A 22,440-nucleotide genomic window follows, 5' to 3' on the forward strand; every position below is an offset into this window, starting at 1 on the left:
TAATTATATGTGTGATTATGTATGAAACATGTATAATAATAATAATAATAATAATAATAATAAATTATTATTATTATTATTATTATTATTATTATTATTATTATTATTATTATTATAATTATTATTATAAATTGATATTATAACAATATTTATTAAATATAACCTTTCATTCCATAGTTCCTCATGAAAAGTGTAATGTGAATATACTGCTCAGATGATGTCCGGTTATGAATTTATTTATATAGTATTTTTGCATTTCAATGTAAAATGAAAACTTCAAAAATAATTATTAAATTAATAAATACATTTTAGTGGCATTTCCATTAAAAACCTGCAACTTTGTTTGTTTCAAAATCCCCACTTTCCTTTATTAAGGTCATTTTGTTAAATATAATATAATATAATATAATAAAATATAATATAATATAATATAATATAATATAATATAATATAATATAATATAATATAATATAATATAATATAATATATAAATATATTCCCCCAGTTTTCCAGTTGGGGCCACTATTACTCCAGTTTCATACTATAGCTGTTTTTAAACTGATGTCCAAGGAATATTTCAGCCTTAAATCTCCACACACCATAGTATTTCATTTAATTGACCTGTTGTAAAAATATATAGTTACCCAAAATACCTGCATTGAGGAGTCTGTTTACCGCTGTTTATATACATTCTTGCCCTCCCCGTGAACAAGTGCGTGGGCGGGGTTTGGCAACAGCTCGACTAATCATCTTCCACAAGGGGCGGAGCTACAGGCCGGCTTCATGTGAGCCGAACAAACGGCAGTATTTGGATTGAGTGAGTGGAGGGTGAAGGTACCAGCTCTCCTGTGAACTGTTTTCTGTGGAATATGATCATACCCCTGGCTTTGTATTTTAAAGGGATGCAACTGATGCTCTTCCACACAATATGGGACTTTCTTTTACTCTAAATGCCGAAGGTAAGGTTCGGTTATGAGATTTGTACTCACTTGTTACTTGCTGTGTTGTGATTTTTGAAATAACAGTTAACGTTACTATGTTAGCATCGGTGTGGAAAAACTGCGATTGTGTTTTCCTTTAGTTTAGTGAAGATGTTGTGTGTTTGATTCCACGAAAAATAGGCTGAATGCTGTTTAAGTTGGAATAATGGTTAGTATTCTGACTCAAACCCTAGTAAGCTCCCTACCTAGGCGTCACAGTCGCGTGCAGCAGGTTTGGGCGTCTTGGGCGCGTTCCTTGTTGTCAATGCTAATGATGCCCAAAAATGATATCTGTTTGACAGCTCACTAGGTAGTACGAGAGTCATAGAGATTTAGAGTATTGTGAAATAATTACTTGGCTTTTTACTGTTGGTTAGTGTGCATGTCCTTGAACAATACTGAGGTGAAAATATAACAGAATCAGACAGGTATACAGGTATCAAACAATAGAAAATGTCATTGTCTCTCAATATTGTTTTAATTATGGGCTTTTTCTGTTTATGGAGTTATCAAGTTAATTTAGTTCAGGGATTGTGCTTTAAAAAACACAAAGCCAGTCAAAATAAAGTTGATTTTATAGGCAGACCAGCAGATATCCACTAGAGGGCTCTTGAATTTTCTTAATAATCAACAATACAGCTATATGATAGAAGAATTGTTAGATTTCTTTGGTTTAAATTATTTTTATACAATTTATTACCTGTCATTTAGTCTTTTTAAAGCACATCTTGGTTTATTATGTTGATCTGAAGCTATAATAAGCTAGATTTGTTAAAATGCGAACATTTATTTTGTATTTTCAGTTTTTGTATGTATTTTTAAGTGAGATTTTTTTTAATCTTTTGTATTTCAGCTTTTTGTGCATCACATTTTCTGTCTTTTTCTTTTTATAGAGACTGCAAATCAAACTATATAAAATGATCATGTTTGTATCGAACAAGTGCAATGGTAAACTCAATAGCTTCTTTGAGATTTCATGCAAATACCTTGGTATATGAACATGAAATCATTTATTGTATTTGTCAAAATAATAAATCATTGTACTTTTTGTAAGAAAGGAAACGGCCTGTACTGCTTCATAGTCAATATTATTCTGTCATTTTTCAATTTCTAAACTGATAAATCATCAGAAGTGCTGGAATATCAGTGTTAGCATTGTAGTAGACATTTGTGTCGTGTCACTCAGAACACTTCAGTGTATTCTCTGTCTTCTGAACAGTCAGTGTGTATCATGGTCAGATAATTGCACATTTGATTAGACAGGTTACACAGCCAAGTCCTTGCAGTGTCAAGGTTAATAAAGCTATTTTCTTTTCAGTCGTTTCAGTAATACATTGGGGACACAGACAGGGGAGAATCCTCTGATGTTCCCTTCTTTCATACCGCCGAACAAAATTACATCTCCATCTCTTAGGATAAGAGAAATACCTAAAAGCATTTATACTTTGTTGACTCAAAAGTGTATTGTTCTTCAAGGTGAAGTAGGCTATTAAAATGGATTCTGCTGTACTAGTTTAATGTACAGATATGTGATCTGATATAATTATTTTTCCAAAATGTGAATTGGTTGCAGATGGATAAAAGAAAAACATAGTTAGAGTTAGAACAGATTTGTTCTCTTTTAATGTGACATGCATCTAAATGCAGTGGATTAGCATCGCGAATAATGTTGATTTGGATTTTGAGTTGTGTATGTTGCACTCAGGCCATGTCTACACTAGGGCTGTGCGATTTGGGGAAAATATCTAATTAGGAGTTATTAAAATTTTTTATTTATTTTTTGGCAGATATTGCGATTTCGGTTTGATTTGAGATTGAATTTTGTAGTCAAGCTTCAGTTCAATAACCTGTATTGTAGCTTCTTATTGCTAAAATGCAGTGAGTATTAGTTTAAAAGCAGCACTGAAAATATAGTAAAGTAAAAATTTACTCAAATTTGTTTTTAAATATTAAGAAATAAATACAATTTTTTTTTTCTCTAGAGCTAGCTGTAAGCTCATAAAATTACCTTACCTTTCTGTAAACAAGGTCAACTCAAATTAGGGAGATAATGTAGCTTATGAGTGCGCGCACACAGCCGAGAACTGTGAAGGCTTTTACACTTGACGTGCTTGCCGGAAACACAAGCATTTCTCATGTGAGATTGCCAAGTGTGCAGACGAATATCAAATATCACAAATTAGAAAAGATTGGTCAGTTAAATTACACTACTGTAAGTAATGTTTAATCCGATAGCAGGACCGTTAACTTCAGAGCTTATCGATACTTCGGTCTTTTACAATGTAGCACCGATACCGATAAAGTACAGAGTTTCGATACCCATCCCTACTTGTATCATGTTTTCATTTTGTTGTAAAGATGGTGAAACAATGTAGCAGGGTGATGTGAATGACATTATAAAGTGCACTGTTCCCTTTGAAGAGTTACCCGACGTGTCCTCAGGAATCGGGAAAGGAAGAGAAAACCTTAATTTCGAGAAAAGCCCCAATAAGAGACGTGAATGTCTGCAGCCACGCTTCTGTTTTCAGATCTCTCCATTTTCCCCATCGACACTGATACGGAGCAGCAGCATTTTAAAACCAAAACAGCCTCTTCAGCATTTTCAAAACGCTCCGTTTTGGGGGTTTGAAAACTCTGCAGTAGTGTGGACGGACTGCATAACCATAACAAAACTTATTTTAAAATGTATTAGGCCTACGTCTGCAAAAAAAATCCCCCATGGATGCTCTGAAAATATGCATTAACAACTTAATTAAATATTGTAATTATGAGTTCAGGTGTCCCATCCATAATACTGGAATGCCCACTACTTATGTTTCATTGTATTTCAATTCTGCTTTTTTCCTGTTTATTACCACGAAGCTGCTTTCAAACAATCTGCATTGTGTAAAAATGGTGTATAAATAAATGTGATTGGGCAAGTTGCGTATTTTCATTGTTATTGGCTTGTTAAAGTTTCCTCATCGTTGCCTTGCGTTCCCCTGAGATAAACAAGAAGTCTGTCTTCCCATCGCCTGGCTTAGATGGCACTGTGATGGCAGAAGGATGTTTGTCTTGCGTTTCACTCCTGAATGCATTCATAACATAATGACAGGAAATTAAAGCTGGGTTTGGAGTCTCCTCTTGAAAATAACATCTGTCCTGACAGGTGCTCGCTACCCTCATGTCAAGCAGGAACGCTGTTTAATGTCAGTGCTGTTTTGATGTTTGTTTTACTGTGTCAGAAATGCAAACGCTTCAGTCTGACTGAGTTTGACAGGGTTGTGAAACAGCATTTCTGAAACATACGAGATTTATCTGCTTGTCTAATCCGTCGGATAAAGGAATGGAATATCTCGAGATGTGGCAATCAGAAACAAAGGATGCCAAGACAACTGTTTATCGCTGTTATCGTCCTCGTTGCATGATATTACAAGGATATTTCATGTTTAACCAGAAGACATGAGATGGACTCTGAATGAAATGGATTTGCAGAAGCCATCTGCTCTTCATGTTTACTGGCAACTCATTCTGCAACTAATGGAGCCCCTCAGAATTGAGCTTTCTTAAGGCAATAGTCACTATTAAAGCTAAAAATAAAAGGCTGACACCAAGGATGAAACTTTAGTATGTAGTTCATCCAGCATGTTTCTGTTCCAGATGTGAATCTCTCGGATCATATGCTCAATGAACAATCAGGGCCGAAACCGAAAATTCTAGAGGCACTTGGCTCAAAACCAAAAACGGAAAAATCCTTTGTAATGCTCTATAAAACCCATTCATTTCAATGGCTTGACACTGAATTATTGATTTGTTGTTGTTATTATTGTTATCATTATTAATTAAGTTAAAGTTACTTTTAAAAACACAGTTGGGTTGTCACAATTCATACAATACTGAAATTTAAAAAACGTCCATTTCCCGCTAACATTTAAACGATGTTGAGCACGTTCTCAAACGGGGCTGATTTGTCATTGTGTTCAGGTGCTCAACAGAAATGACTCTGATTGGCTGTGAAGGTCATCAGACCACAGACACAGGGACACTGGAGCGTTTTTAAGAACGTACTCAACAGCGCTCAAATGTTATCGAGAAATTTACGTTTTTAAAATTTCAGTACCCATAAAATCCGAACCCTAAAATACACCCTTGCGATGTACAAGCCATTGAAATGAATGGGTTTCATAGTGCATGGCTTTCCGTGTCTGGTGTGAAAGCTGTGAGTATTATTCGGCCCATTTTTCTCTTTTGGCTTTTCGTATTTTATTTGCTGATAACAGCTCTCTCAAATTACAAGTTCACATTTTTCCATTGGATTTTTGAAAGGTTTCACATTTATGCCGAGTTTAGACTGCATGATTTTCAAAGTAGTCGCTTTACATGTTTTCACACTGAATGACTGTCTAGGGTAGTGTTCCATTGCTGCTGTGTTCACACAGCAAGATGGATCGGCGACTGGGGGTTTCAAACTGCATGACTTAACAATAGGAAATAGCGCCAACAACTTTGTCTTGGTTCTCAAACTACATCTCACAACCGAACACACGCTAAAAGTGACATGAAAACAACGCAATGTCACATACTATACCTTTATATACATAATGAGGAAGAAGCCTTTAGTGAAGTAGAAAATTTACTTCTTTTGCTCATCTGGGTTTTGAAGGGAATTAGCAAATTCTTTTCAACTTTATTTTTTGGACCCGGTTGTGGTGTAATTTCTATACTGTATTTTAGAATTACATATTTTTCCTTTTCTTACATTTTTAATACAAGTTTTATTTAATTTTTGTTATTTTCTTAAATATTTTATCTCATGGTAAAGCACTTTGGATCAACTACGGTTGTATAAAATTGTGCTCTATAAATAAAGTTTGCCTTGCCTTGCCTATTGCTCAGATGACACATCAAACAGACATAAGTGCTCCTGCCAAACTTCCACTAGTGTTCCCTCCATCTTTTGCATCCAAATATACCGAAAAGAAGCCATTAAAAAGCCCCTGAAGTAAAATATCCAGCTAAGGCTTAAATCTTAAAGTGCACAGTGTTTAAAACTATTGATTCATTTATAAATGAGTTGACTTATAGTGCTTCAAATGAATCGTCTTGATAATGAGTCTTTAGCTTTTTCAGCTTTTTTTCCGGTGTGACGCCCACAAACACTGTAATAGATCCCGGTTGAATCATTTCATGAAGACGCTGTGCTCAGCTGAATATTATTGGAAGTTTGAGGGGAAAGTTGGTGTTATTTTCTCTACGATGAAGCTGTGAAGAGTCAGTGGTTGAGGTTTACTTTTGCAAAAATATCTTGCCATTATAGCCCAGCCTTGTGCTTATTTCGTCATTTTTCTGTGTGCTTCTGGAATCTACACGGTTACAACGGGGGATTCATCAGCTATTTGTTGAAGGAAGGATCAGAGAAGACTATTGATATATGTGACTTTGTCAGAGCTTGAAATGAACTTTATCAGTACACAGTTCATGGACCAGTTTCTTTCTCCAGTCCACTAGTGTAAGTAAGTGCGATTAAAATGGCTCCCTCGTTGTTTTCTCTAGCTTGCAAATTATGTATTTAATTGTGTTTTGTTACGAGTAATTGCTTGTACTGTATCAGATTAACTCTTTATAATCTCATATCGCGTCTAATGCCGCGTTGAAATTGTGCTGCTTTTGGGGGGTTGAAATTGCGGGAGTTTTCCGGGATAAATGACAAAATGGGAGGGTGGCAAGAGATGGGTCTGAAATACAGGAGACTTCCAGGAAAACCAGGAGTGTTGGCAAGTATGGTCACACATACACTATGCACTGAGACCACTTCAATATTGTTAATAAGCCGTGGTGGGCATTTCACTCTATCTGAAGTTGAATGCTGTCAACCAATTATCGGTCCAATCGGCGCAGATTAGTTTCGCGCTAAGAGGGGTTTGGGAACAAGTGAATCGCTGAACGAATCATATGAGAGTCACTGGGATAATTAGGTAAAAATAAATGCAGATTATAAGACTATAAAAGTGTTTTTTGACCTTGCTTGCATATCAGCCTCTTGTTGGAAACCCTTGAAACCAAAATATGACCCTTTTTAGTGTATAATAGGGGCTCTATAACCTCTCCCCCAACCTCCCGCTGGGCTGCAGATACCCATACTAGTGGATGCTGCTCTCTCATTGGCTGTAGGTCATCGCTGATGTTATTTTCAATCAGAACACATGATTTTGAAGCATGCCAAATATTTGACGGAGTCAGTGTTTAATCTGTGATTCTTTCAGATGGCTTCTTTGATGGTTCACACTGTGTGATTTAGAGCTGCACGATTCTGGCTAAAATGAGAATCGCGATTTTTTTATTTTTTTTGGCTTAAAATAAAGATCACGATTTTCTCACGATTCTGTAGATGTAAAATAAAGCTATGGTAAAAACAAACATATGGCACAACCTCAATAATAATATTATGTGTAGGTCTACTGGTTTCTATAAATAATTCTATTCTACTTATAATAATTCTGATGTTGAATTATTATGTTTGAGATTTATGCTTGAAATCTGTCATGTTAGACAATTTTATTCACTGGTGAAATCAGACATTTGCCATTATCAGATTATATTCAACAATATATAGGCTAGAGTAGTTTTACTGATACTGTAAACATTTATTTTCATGCACAACTGTGGGTTCGCTATGAAATAAAAAACATATCAAATGCTTGTCGTAATCATAACTTTAAAATGCGATATGATCATTTAAATGAAGTGCACACTTTCGGTTTCATTTTGACTGCTAAGTGCTTGTTCATACTTCGCGCGCGGCTCCCAAACGATCACTCTGTGCCACAAACTGAATATTATTTACAACTGTATTACCTGTTACTCACAACATATGCAGGCTCTGTTCACTAAAGTAGACGCTAGGGTTGTAACGGTATGAATTTTTTACGGTATGATAATCGGCTAAAACAATACCACGGTTTGACGGTTTCGCGGTATACGGTATGTTACAAATGTTACAAGATAATAGAACAGTGAAGCAAATTTGACTTTTTCCAAATAATATATTTTCAGTTACTATAAACAACACCACTTACAATGAACAAATAAAAAAATAAGAAAATAATAAATAAAGTGTCAAAGTCCAAATAAACATGGTGCAAATCCTCAGTAAAAAAATAGATATAAATATTTACTATACTATAAATAGTTACATAACGAAACTAGATTCAATATGGAACATCCTTAGGTTTTATGTGCCAGCATGGATATGGTTGTCTGTGGATATGGATTTGGATGTGGTTGTCTGCAATGCAGACAAACAGCTGCACCTTCATTTGCGTCTTTTGAAAACAGCAAGAGCAGCAGTTCGTCTTTGCTGTGCCACTGTTTTGTCATGTTTCTGTGCTGCTGTGCATGCAAAAGTACTTAGTATGAGAATTATTTCATGCAAAACTTTTTTTTTTGCGTTTTATTTAGCTGCGCATAAATGTATGCCTATCTCTCATTCTGTGTTGTTCAAAAAGCTCGTTTTTGGTCCACAAACAAAAGCGAAACCTATGCTTATTGGTTGTGATATAGCGAGTTTGAACCAATCTGGGCATGGAGGAGGGACAATGCATCAATGTATCGTGTCTGGTTTGTCCGGAGACACAGTGACGAGCGTTTCTTTGTCAAATCAGCGTTGTCAAATTTTGATGACGTAACCGCCCTGATTCCGGAGCCTCCGGAGCCGCGAATGTTATGTGATAAAGCACTGGAAAGCTGAGATTCTCTTCTTTATGCCATTCTTTGAATTGTATGAATCGGATCAGCGGATCAAAAGTTATTAAACATTTAAGAGCAATACTTATTTTTAGCCGCGGGCGGCTGTCTCTGTCTTTAAGGGTTAAAACCGTTGATATGCAATTGTTCATGGTATGATAATCGTGCACGTTCAAATCGTGGTAGACCGTCATACCGGTATATTGTTACAACCCTAGTAGACGCGCGTGCGCCCTCTGTGATAACAGCTCACGGTCAGCAGCTCACGTCACGTGTGATTTCCCAATCGTGAAAACATCATTATATGAAAACAAAAATGACATTTTTAGGTGAATTATACATTATAAATACAGTATGTGACTCATTCAACATCATTTGGAGGTGTCAAGGTCTCTGAGCAACATGTGAGAAACAATGAATAGACTCGTGCAGCCGCCTTTTCTTCTCTCCTGAACTTGAAAATATGATTGACAGAATCGTAGAAATGCTGGATCGTCTAGGGGGCCGAATCGAGATCGCGATCTTTTAACGATTAATTGTGCAGCTCTAGTGTGATTTTTACTTAAATGAATGAGTGGCGGTTTGCCTGTGATTTCAGGCGTCTGCGAGTCAATATCAGGGCTAAAAACATGCAGTTTGAACTCTGCATTAGACATACAATCGCTCATTGCTTGATGGACAATAAGTTGTGCACTCCACTGGTTCCATCACATGTAGAACCATTGAGGATGCAGCAGGACTTTATATAGTTTTTATGCATCGGAGATCTGCGATGGACTAACTTAATAAGCTCTTTTAGACATGCAGAGATCTGCTTGGCCTGTAATCAGTCACCCGTCTGGTTCATTCTCTCTTGTACTTGTTAATGACCAACAGTTGTGACTGGCATCATCAGATCAGATCTCTGCCAGCTGTTGGGTGATGACACAACAGGCCTGTTTGTTTATTCAAACCGCATTAGTGTAACTGTTTGTTAGTCATTTGGCGGAAATGCAAGTATCATGACAATGAATGTTTTTCTTGTTGGTTTTGGGATGTAGCAAATTCAATATTTTTTTAGAAGCTAGTGTTTTATCAGCTTGCAAATATGCACTGCTTATTTAGCCCAACAAATAAATGCTGCAGCTGAACTCTCTGTAATGTTTTTGAAATGAGCCGTGCAATGGGTTGATCATTATTTTGGACTTTTTATGGTCGAAATCAAGATTTTATGCATCTTTGTAGAAGTTAAGGGTCGTTCATTTGGAATTTTCCTGGTCTTTAGAGCTGCACAATTCTGGCAAAAATGAGAATCCCGAATTTTTATTTTTTTATTTTTTGGCTTAAAATAAAGATCATGATTTTCTCACGATTCTGCACATGTAAAATAAAGGTATGATAAAACAAACATAAGGCAAAACATCAATAGTAATATTATGTGTAGGTCTACTGGTTTCTATAAATAATTATATTCTACTTATAATAATTCTGATGTTGAATTATTATGTTTGAGATATATGCTTGAAATCTGTCATATTAGACAATTTTATTCCCTGGTGAAATCAGACATTTGCCATTATCAGATTATATTCAACAATATATAGGCTAGAGTAGTTATACTGACACTGTAAACATTTTTTTTTGCGCACAACTCTGTTCGCTATGACAGAAAAAACATCAAATGCTTGTCGTAATCATAACTTTAAAATGCGATATGATCATTTAAATGAAGTGCACACTTTCGGTTTCATTTTGACTGCTAAGTGCTGTTCATACTTCGCGCGCGGCTCCCAAACGACCACTCTGTGCCACAAACTGAATATTATTTACAACTGTATTACCTGTTACTCACAACATATGCAGGTTCCAGCAGGTTCTGTTCACGAAAGTAGGACCTTGCGTGTCTATCATTAAGTACTGCGCACTCCCTCCCTCTGTGATAACAGCTCATGGTCAGCAGCTCACGTCACGTGTGATTTCCCGGCCGCGAAAACATCATTATATGAAGACAAAAATGACATTTTTAGGTGAATTATACCTTATAAATACAGTATGTGACTCATTCAACATCATTTGGAGGTGTCAATGTCACTGAGCAACGTGTGAGAAACAATGAATAGACTCGTGCAGCCGCCTTTTCTTCTCTTTTGAACTTGAAAATATGATTGGCAGAATCGTAGAATTGCTGGATTATGATCGTCTAGGCGGTCGAATTGAGATCGCAATCTTTTTTCGATTAATTGTACAACTCTACTGCTCTGTAACAAATTAAATGTACTTTAGTCTCTAGTTTATAAAAGATGCATGCATACTAATTAGGAAAATGCTTTAACATAGTTTTCCATGGATTTGCACATCACACACACACCATGGCTAGTCGGCATTGAAAATGTACAGCGCTCAACATATACGAGCACATCCTTCACAAATCTCTCATTTAAATAAATAATTTCTATAGGTCCCTCCAAAACATATTAAAGGTTAAGTGAATCATAATAGCGCAAACTTGTATCAGTAGTTGTGCAGCGCGTCATTTGTTTACCCTTTAAGCTGACTGGCTGGCTGTCTGACTGACAGGTGCGTGATGCGTGAGGCCAGCAAACACGACGTATAGCAGTTTCACTTTACTTCAGGACGCATTAATACCGCTCTGTAGGTCCATTAGAGACATTCATAAATATTCCTAGCAAATCTAATAAATGCTGGAGACATACTCGTTACATAAATGCACTAAATCGCACTCAGCAGCGTTTATTTGAGAGCGCACAAGAAGATCTTGAAGCGCCTTATATTTGAGGGGGCGTGCAAGAAGTTTTGTGCACGAGCAGAGGAAATCGATCCGCATGCTGTAGGCTATTACATACTTGCCATCTCGACTTCTAATACTGCACTCACAACATTTGTCATTGATATAACGCCACAGGTAGTTGGTAGAGCAAAGTAAAAAAGACCTGCCGCCACGATGGAAAAAAATCCTAGAGGAAACGCTGTCATACAGTAATTGAATAATCAAATGTCAAACAATACTGAATTGTCTTCGTTTTATAAACTGTTCAATACAATTAATTGGTATTAATTTGACAGTTACAAACAGTACAATTTCTTATGCTTGAATGCTTTTAAACGGGCTTTGCGAAATGACAAATTAAAACCCAGACGCAGCATTGCGTATACTTGTGTCTATTGCGAATGATTACATTGCGATATCGATGGTAAAACGGTATTTTGTGTAGCCCTAGTATTGCACATTTTTTGCCTCATGACCAGGGCCAGACGGAATCTGCGGACGTTTTTTGCTATTTCTGCGGAGAATTTTGGTATAAATCAGCAGATTTCTGTGGAATTATTTTGGGAGTATCCTGCAGAGTACCATAACTAAAACCTTAATATATGAAATAAAAAGTAATAAATTACTGCATAAAAACTAAATAAATTCAGATTTAAATATTTACTTAAGTAAATAAACAGAATTAATGATGGGCTAAAAATCTGCGGAATTCTGCGCGTGCAGATTCCGTGTGGGCCTACTCATGACTTGTAATGATCAGACACAGTGGAGAAATTCGCTTTATTTCCAAGACATTTTTTGCAACACCCTATTCGACCTCTGGCTGTATTCTCCATCCTGATCTTTGGTTCAGAACGCTTGACATTGTTTTTTAGCTGAAGGACATGTATGCATATATGAAACATGAGCAAGTCTATATCCATTGTAGAATCCAATATCTGCACGCGTCTACCACAATATCATCTCATCTTGCCGCTGTGTGAAGAAGACGGCCTGCTAGAGTTTCTTAAAAATGTTCTTGTGTTGCTCTGTGTCTCTGCACAGATATTAGACAGAGATGATTTATTGGCCCAGGGAATATGAGTTGCTTGCTGCTAATTTTGGCATTGTTGTTGATGTCTTTTTATCCACTTTTGTCTGATGTTGTGTAGGGATTTAGTCCCACAATGCATCACTGATTGCTGTCATAATGTGGTTTGGCAGAGATGTATACATGTACTCACACTAGCTCTTAAAAGTTTAAAGAGGGAATTCACACACATACAAAAAGAAAATTCATTCGCTATTTACTCTTCATCAAGTAGTTATAAACATTTACAAGTTTCTTGAACACAAATGTAGATCTTTTGAAAAAAAGCTGAAAACCTGTAACTATTGACTTTCATAGTAGGAGAAACAAATACTATGGAAGTTAATGGTTACAGGTTTTCAGCTTTCTTCGAAATATCTTCTTTTGTGTTCAACAAAAGAAATAAACTCTTAAAGGTTTGAAACAAGTAAAAGGTGAGTAAATTAAGATTTATGTCTGTCCCTTTAAGGTCAGAAAGAAAGTCATACTTTTATTCTGCAGCAACTCATTATATTTATCAAAACTTGCATTCATTCATTCATCCATTAATTTTCCTTCAGCTTAGTCTCTATTTCAGAGGTCGCCACAGAGGAATGAACCGCCAACTATTCTAGCATATGTTGTACACAGCAGATGCCCTTTTAAACACACACACACACACACACACACACACACACACACACACACACACACACACACACACACACACACACACACACACACACACTACGGGCAATTGAGTTAATCAATTCATCTTCAGCAGGGGTGTCCAAACTTTTTGGGCCGAGGGCCAGATGCAAAAAAAACAACGTTGTCGTGGGCCAAATTTTACACACATCACACAGACACGCATACAGTTGAAGTCAGAATTGTTAGCCCCCCTAAATTGTTAGCCCTGTTTATAAAGCCCAATTTCTGTTTAACGGAGAGATTTTTTTCCACACATTTCTAAACATATTAGTTTTAGTAACTCATTTCTAATAACTGATTTATTTAATCTTTGCCATGATGACAATAAATAATATTTGACTAGATATTTTTAAGACACTTCTATACAGCTTAAAGTGACATTTAAAGGCTTAACTAAGTTAATCAAGTTAACAAGTTAAGGTAATTAGGCAAGTTATTTTATTACAATGGTTTGTTCTGAAGACTTAAGGGGCTAATAATTTTGACCTTAAATGGTTAATAAAAAAATTAAAACCGCTTTTATTCTAGCCGAAATACAACAAATAAGTCTTTCTCCAGAAGAAAAAATATTATTAGACATACTGTGAAAATGTCCTTGCTCTGTAAACATCACTTGGGAAATATTTAAAAAAGAAGAAATAAATCAAAGAGGGGCTAATAATTCAGACTTCAACTGTGTGTATATAGATAGAAAGACAGACAGACAGACAGACAGACAGACAGACAGACATACAGATAGATAGATCATAACAAGAACTGCTGCTTAATTGAATGCATGTAATATCGACACCCGGTGGTTATTTATTGAATTACGTTCATTTTTGTATAGCGGGCCAGATTCTATTGATATTTATAAAAAGCCTCGCGGGCCGCCACAAAACTGGTTGCGGGCCGCAGATGGCCCGCGGGCCGTAGTTTGGACACGCCTGACCTACAGTATAGCTCATTTGTTTGGACTACAAGGGAAATCAGAGCACCCGGAGGAAACCTACGCCAACACGCAGAGAACATGCCAACTCCACACAGAAACCGATCACAAATCTCACGGTTCTGATCACATGGGTTTTTTAGTCACTGATCGTACCATTTTTCGGATCAGCCAAAAAGGGGAGGAGACAAATGTAATTTGCTCTCCACTTATTACAGAAACAGTTTACTCTCAGAAATAAAGGTACGCAAGCTGTCACTGGGGTGGTATCTTTTCAAAAGGTACAAAAGTGTACCTAAAAGGTCCATATTAATACCTCAGGAGTACATATTAGTACCTTAAAAGTACAAAAGTGTTCCTCTTAAAAAATGTAGGTACTACTAATATTGAGGTACCAATATGGGCCCTTTAAGTACAAATGTGTATCTTTTGAAAAGGTACCACCCCAGTGACAGCTTGCGTACCTTTATTTCTGAGAGTGTACTGCAAAAAACTTTTGGTTTTAACAAACAGAACAGAAGCTGTAATTTTATTAAAAATAATATGAAGAAATAATCAGCTGAATAAAAATAAATTGTAAAATGTTCAGTACTGTGAAAATTTCACAAACTACTACTGTTGCTGATAACACTAAATGAGGAAATCTGACATTATAATTTGTACAACCAATATTTGTTTTTAGTCTCATTTTCAATAAATGATCGAGTTATTCACTCATAAAACTTCATGTTTCATTGCTAGATGATCATTTTTGAAGAATTATTCAGTGACATTTTTGATATGGTTAACTCCACTTATTGTTTAAGTTGCTGCCTACAATTTTCATTTTTGAGCGTCGTTTAACCCATATGATGGTGATTTAAATCTTTACCATAAATATAAGTGGTTTTATCTTAACTATAAACTGTTTTCCCAGTACTGTTATGTGACAGTTTCTTCATAACTCACTCAAAAGACTTAAGACTGAATCTCTTAGAATTATTAACCATATGCGAATCATCATCATTTATAATTTATGTTGCGTGGGTGTTGAGATCCTGATCTTTTAATGATTAATCGTGCAGCTTACACTGAATGCATTAATGCAGGCTAAACAAGTAGTGACGGAAAACAACTAGGCATGGGTAACTAACATATAGTTTTCTACTATATTGTTCTTAAGGTATAAGTAAGATTTTTTATTTATTTATTTTTTGTCTAAGGACAACATTAATCTTACTTCCAATAACGACATTGATATTTGGTTGATTTTAGGTTGCGTGACCAAAATCCAACCATCTTAAACCAACATCATATTGACGTCAAATACTGACATTTATTTGTCAAGTATGGCAACCAAAATCCAACGTCTGATTGACGTCATAGTGATAACATCCACACAACGTCAGGCTGTAACATAATTAGACGTTGATATTTAGTTGATTTTAGGTTGAATGTTGGGTTCTGGTGTTAACCGGATTTTCAATTCCAAACAAAATGCAACATCCCCACGACTGACCTGCTGCGATGTTTTATTGTTCCAAAATATTTTAAATGTTTCTCAAAATAAAGTATTTTGTGTTCAAAGGTAGCAAAATTGTTTCTTTTTTACCCAGATATTTAAAAAGAATATATTTTAGATTAGTAATCACACTACCGTGAAACCGTGATATTTTTATCCAAGGGTATCAAAGCGTCAGAATCTCAATCTGGCCCATGCCTACAAATAACCCACCTCAACTTCTTCCGTCATCATTATATTTTACAGGAAAGCCTAAATGCTTTCATACATGCAGTGGCGCCCCCAGAAAATTTTCTTAGGGGTGGCCAGAAGAGGCCGCACCACATCTTGGGGTGGCACACAAAAAAAAAATAATGAATTCAGTGTAATGTTATATTTTTGTTTCTGGTAAATGAAATAATGTAGTTTTATTCATTTAATTAATTCTACTTGAAATATTGCAATTTATTCTTTGAAATAATTCAGCAAGTACATGTGCAAACCAAATAAAAATCTATGTTTAGTTTAAAAACACTTTTCATATACTGTATAAATGACTTCTTTTTTTACGTGCCTTTATTGTACATCATACGAGATATGCCATGTCTAAAATTAATGGAGATTAATGAGTTTATTATTCCCAGTGATGGGTTGCAGCTGGAAGGGCATCCGCTGTGTAAAAATGTGCTAGATAAGTTGGCGGTTCATTCTGCTGTGGTGACCCTGGATAAATAAAGGGACTAAGCCGAAAAGAAAATGAATGAAAGAATAATGAGTTTATTAATTACCCAAACAAATGAACAAGCTGAACAAAAGGCATTACTATACACACTCACTATACCTAATAATATTATTTATCCATATTGCTTTTTGAACCATTTTATTAATGCAGCTTCTTCTATTGTTATACTGTAGCTTAAGGTAAATATTAAATAGCCATTGCTGTCTATTGAAGGTGTGTGTGTGCTGTCAAGGACGATCGGGGAGGGTAGTGGTGGTTCTAGTTTAAATGACACCCTGGGCGAACCACCCTATACACCCCCACCTCTCTTGAATTGTTAGATTTGTTATTCAATAAATATAACAATTTATTTATATTTATTCTAAATAAATACAATTAATATTAATATACAATTATTATTCTAAATAAATAACAGAAATCAGTCCTAAATATTACTGGAAAACAACAACTGGAGTGATATGCCAACATCACTTAAGAAACCTTTTGCATGAAAATTAATTATGGCAATTCTAAAGAATACAAAAAATGTATTATAGAATTATCTGTGGTCTTAGACCAGATCATGGCTGAGAAATCATGTTATGAAGTCTTACCTCCCTGACTCATTATCCCTCCTTTCTGCTTTAAAGCCATGCTTAGTGAAAGTAACATCATCATCATCATCATTATATTATATAAACTTCAAACGACTTTCAAAACTCGCTGCGTGCCGACACTTCTGCACAAAAGGCTGTTACTCCGGTTTCACGGCGCATGAGCGGTGCCTATTATGTCGGCGTGCATGCAAACAACCAACCGGGATTCACACAGGAGTGCGTGAGGCGCGCGGGAATGGTTTTCCGCGCGCATGCGTCAGTTTGCTTTCACCAGCATTGAACCAGAGGGGGAGAGCTACGTCATTAACACCAACAATAATTTAGTGACTGCATTTTATTTATTTATTTATTTATTTATGTATTTATTTATTTATCTAAATATTGGGAATTTATAAGTTCATTTAAATCAATAATGTCAGCCGCAAAATTATATTGGGGTGGCCAAAGGGGTGGCCACAGGGGTGGCCAGAGTTTACCGAGGGGTGGCCGTGGCCACCCCTGGCCACCCCTTGGAGGCGCCCCTGCATACATGTGATTTGAATGACGCAAGAGGTGATTTCTCTTTAATTGTTTCAAGTTTAGAATTAATCTACACGTAAAAAAAGTGTGTTAATCCGCTGGTCACATGTGTTCCAAACCGTGGGTTGTGATCTGTACGAATCAACTGAGATCTGTTACATCCCCAGTGCCAACCACTGAGCTACCGTGCGACCCTCTTGGACTGAAGTATACATTTTAAATATACTAAAAAATAATATTTCTATGATATTAAAAAATGTTGTTTTCCAGCTGCACATAATCATGTTACAGCTTTAATGTAAGCTTGTTATGTTTTGCTCTTACTGCAGATGAAACAACTTGGTTATCTCTCATTCTGTCAGTCATTCGGTTCTGTTTCTGTCATTATATCCTCCCTGAAACATCTATATGAGATTTTGAAGTGGGCGATATTTGAACGAAAGCCGCACCTAAATAACACAAACATTTCCTAAAGATTGTTGAAGTCAGAAATTGACACTCAGACAGGCAGAGAAAGGCTATGAAAGCATCAGAGTGTTTCATTATACAAGGAAGCATTTGAACGTTGAAAAATTCACAGCACAAGCCCATTTTGTTGTCAGAGATGTTGGCGTTTCTCAGACACACTCGTGACGTCTTGCAGTATTCATGCTTCAGGGACCAAAGTGGAAGAAACAGCTCATTTGCCATGGACTGTACTGCTTTTTTCTTAGTGGAAAAGGAAAAAATCTATATGACACACATCAGTGTTTTTAAAATTCCATTCCTATCATGTTTTCCATCATACGAAATAAAAATTAATTAAAGAATTGAATAAATATATATGATAGATTAATAAATGAATGCAATAGAATTGCATTGGCTAAAGATATGTAAGAACTGCCTGCTTCATTTACAGATTAAAATGTAAAAAAGAAATCCAAGCAAAATTAAATGAATGAATGCAATTAATTAATAATGCTTTTAAAAAGCAATAAAAACATAAATGAAATAAATAAATAAAAAGTCAATAAATTAAAATGATGAAAAAATAAATAATGTTAAAGGTTTAAAATAATTGACATGAAAAAATACAGGCAGAGAATAATAAATGAAAGGAAAAAAATGCGATGTATCTGTTTTGTTTAGTCATATTACTTTATTTATTTTACTAATGTTGCATATATGTATCTATCTATTTCTATTATATGTACACCTCACAAAAGTCTTGTTGCCTATCCAAGTTTTAGGAACAAGTTGATCATTTGGTGTCAGAAGTGGCTCATCAGATGGATAAGTCGTGACGGACCAGTGACAATAAAAAAAATATTAGTTTATGGCCACTTTTTTGTCATATCACACATTAAAGTGAATTTAATATAAAATCAGTGTACACACCGGTTTCTGGACTTGCTGCATCACAAATACCAACATTTTTACAATTTATAAAAAAAACTTTCTGGCTTTCTGAAAATCACGATCGCAATATATACATTATACTGTATATATTGCGATCGTGATTTTCGAAAGTATTACAGCACTTTATAAACATTTATTATTATACGTTTGATGAGTCTTCCTAATACAGTTTGATATGACACTTGGACCCTGAAGCCACGTCAAGTCACAATTAACATGTCACGCTTAAAAAGCGGTTGTGAAAGGCAAAGGCCTCTAGATGACGCTTATTTGAGCACAATAAAATCTGATCATGCCTTGATTTTAAATGATTTTATTAGGACAGTAAGGTCTGACTCTGCTTAGACAAAAGTTTAGTCACTGAACAGAAATAATGTGCAGTATAGAATAGGGTTGTAACGGTATGAATTTTTCACGGTATGATAATCGTCTAAAACAATACCACGGTTTGACGGTTTCGCGGTATACGGTATGTTACAAATGTTACAAAATAATAGAACAGTGAAGCAAATTTGACTTTTTCCAAATAATATATTTTTAGTTACTATAAACAACACCACTTACAATGAACAAATAAAAATAAGAAAATAATAAATAATGTGTCAAAGTCCAAATAAAGTCCAAATAAACATGGTGCAAATCCTCAGTAAGAAATAGATATAAATATTTACTATACTATAAATAGTTACATAACGAAACTAGATTCAATATGGAACATCCTTAGGTTTTATGTGCCAGCATGGATATGGTTGTCTGTGGATATGGATTTGGATATTGTTGTCTGCAATGCAGACAAACAGCTGCACCTTCATTTGCGTCTTTTGAAAACAGCAAGAGCAGCAGTTCGTCTTTGCTGTGTCACTGTTTTGTCATGTTTCTGTGCTGCTGTGCATGCAAAAGTACTTAGTATGAGAATTATTTCATGCAAAACTTTTTTTTTGCGTTTTATTTAGCCGCGCATAAATGTATGCCTATCTCTCATTCCGTGTTGTTCAAAAAGCTCATTGTTGGTCCACAAACAAAAGCGAAACCTATGCTTATTGGTTGTGATATAGCGAGCTTGAACCAATCTGGGCATGGAGGAGGGACAATGCATCAATGTATCATGTCTGATTTGTCCGGAGACACAGTGACGAGCGTTTCTTTGTCAAATCAGCGTTGTCAAATGTTGATGACGTAACCGCACTGATTCCGGAGCCTCTGAAAGTCCGCGTTATGTGTTATGTGATACAGCACTGGAAAGCTGAGATTCTCTTCTTTATGCCAATCTTTGAATTGTATGAATCGGATCAGCGGATCAAAAGTTATTAAACATTTAAGAGCAATACTTATTTTTAGCCGCGGGCGGCTGTCTCGGTCTTTAAGGGTTAAAACCGTTGATATGCAATTGTTCATGGTATGATAATCGTGCACGTTCAAATCGTGGTAAACCGTCATACCGGTATATTGTTACAACCCTAGTATAGAATATAAAGTCCTGCTGCAGTGGAGACAGAATGAATATTGTGTCTGACTCCATCATGAGCTTGGAGGACTGCATCCATACATCTCTGACATGACTCAAATCACTGATTAATAAAGTCATCTGGAATGACAAAGAAAGCGTTCCTGCAGGACTCCCAGAGCTCATCAAGACTCTTTGGATTCATCTTTAATACCTCCTTCTTCATCTTACCCTAGACATGCTCAATAATGTTCATGTCTGGTGACTTGGCTGGCCAATCCTGGAGCAGCTTGACCTTCTTTGCTTTCAGGAGCTTTGATGTGGAGGCTGAAGTATGAGAAGGAGCGTTATCCTGCTGGAGAATTGTCCCTCTCCTGTGGTTTGTAATGTAATGGGCAGCACAAATGTCTTCATACCTCAGGCTGTTGATGTTGCCGTCCACTCCAAACCATGACTTTCATCACCAAATTTTGGGTCCATGTGGGTTCCAGTAGGTCTTCGGCAGTATTCGTGATGATTGGGATGCAGTTCAACAGATGATTCATGGGAAAAATCAACCTTCTGCCACTTTTCAACTGATCAGCTAGAAGTCAAGTTATAAGCTGTGATTAACGACAAGACATTTATTTATTTATGTGGTTATTTTTAGTTTTTTGCACGTTTGCAAAAGTCAGATACCCATCATGCATGTTTATTTGCCAGCTAGTGTCAGTGATGTGCATTTGTGGTGGATTTAGCTGATGTAATCCAATCGTGCCCATATGCCACATGTGATCTGGCACTGGCTGATGGATGGAGGCTGTCTGAAAGCGGAGGACATTATTAACATGTTTTGCTTTAATGGCTGAAATTCTCTGGGATTGAATCCTAAACTAGTCGAGAACGTGAGAATTAATGTTAATGGACAGTTTAGATGTTTGCTAATCGAATTGGGTTATAAGTGTTTTGTTTTTAAAGGGATAGTTCACCCAAAAACTGATATTAGGTCAGCATTTGCTCTCCATTTACTTGTTTCAGTCCTCTGAGTTTCTTTTCTTCTGTTAAACACAAAAGAAGATGCTTTAAAGAAAGCTGGAATCCCATTGACTTACATAGTATTTGATTTATCTACTATGGAAGTCTGTGGTTACAGATTATCCAATGCTATCTTACAGCAATTTGTAAGTTTTTTTATTTAGTGGCTAATTCGTAAGAGTTCATTAGAGGTGTGAATCTACACTAGTCTCACGTTTCGGTTTGGTTACGATTATAATGCCATCGATTCCGTTCAATTCGATTTCTCTGTGCATCACCGAGTGCATTGAAGATGCTTTCCATAAAAAAAAAACATCCGTTTTACAGCATTTCTTTCTAGTAGTGAAAACATGGCTCATGTGCTGTGCCGCCTTCAGTGCCAACGAACGACTTTCCAGCAAACTTACAAGCAGTTGAACTGTGCGTAATTATCTACCTTTTTTAGTAGTAGGAGCATTTTATTCCGTCACTCTCGCCTCCTTCGCCTTAGTATTCTACTGCGACATCGCGCATAAGAGATAAATGATGTCAGTGTACGTAGTAATCGGTTATGATCTATTAATGAACCGATATCCAATTGGTTTGGTGCCACGTCTCCTTGTACATTTTTGTATGACTGAACTTGTACAAATCAGCTACTAAATTGACAAAATGTAAAGTAGTTACGTTTTTTTATGAGATCATGAGATCAGACTGGATTTTCAGCTTTTTTTTTGTGTTCAACAGCGGAATGAACCGCCAACTTATCCAGCACATTTTTACGCAGCGGATGGCTTTCCAGCCGCAACCCATCTCTGGGAAAGCAAAGGTTTATCATCTGTATTATTTTACAATCTTAATATCCAGCGTTTAAAGCATTTAGACACAAAAAAAGTACAGTTTGTAACAATAATTCAAATTTTTTACAGTGAAGATCATGTATTTTTTTGTTTTTCTATTACTGTGACACTGGTATTAGACTTCTCAGGAAACCAGAAAGCACTGTTTGTTTAACTTTTTATCCAAACAATCTAAATTAATTATTTATGTCCTAATAGAGCCATTCAACTAATCTGGTGACATTGCATTCATATCGCAACATATATTACAGA

General features: G+C 36.0%; 1 protein-coding gene across 11 annotated transcripts in view; it reads left to right on the plus strand.

The window, feature by feature from the left end:
• Nucleotides 1-807: 807 nt before the first annotated feature.
• The window catches only part of LOC100331556 (signal induced proliferation associated 1 like 2), an 823,625-nt gene continuing 801,992 nt past the window's right edge, over nucleotides 808-22,440 (plus strand). For all 11 annotated transcript variants that reach the window (XR_012388951.1, XR_012388950.1, XM_073920327.1 and 8 more), the window contains exon 1: nucleotides 808-959. The gene's annotated coding sequence lies outside the window, so the exon portion shown is untranslated. The remainder of the gene's footprint in view (nucleotides 960-22,440) is intronic.

The sequence above is a fragment of the Danio rerio genome, chromosome 13 (genome assembly GCF_049306965.1).
Source record: "Danio rerio strain Tuebingen ecotype United States chromosome 13, GRCz12tu, whole genome shotgun sequence".
Taxonomy (NCBI): Eukaryota; Metazoa; Chordata; class Actinopteri; order Cypriniformes; family Danionidae; genus Danio; species Danio rerio.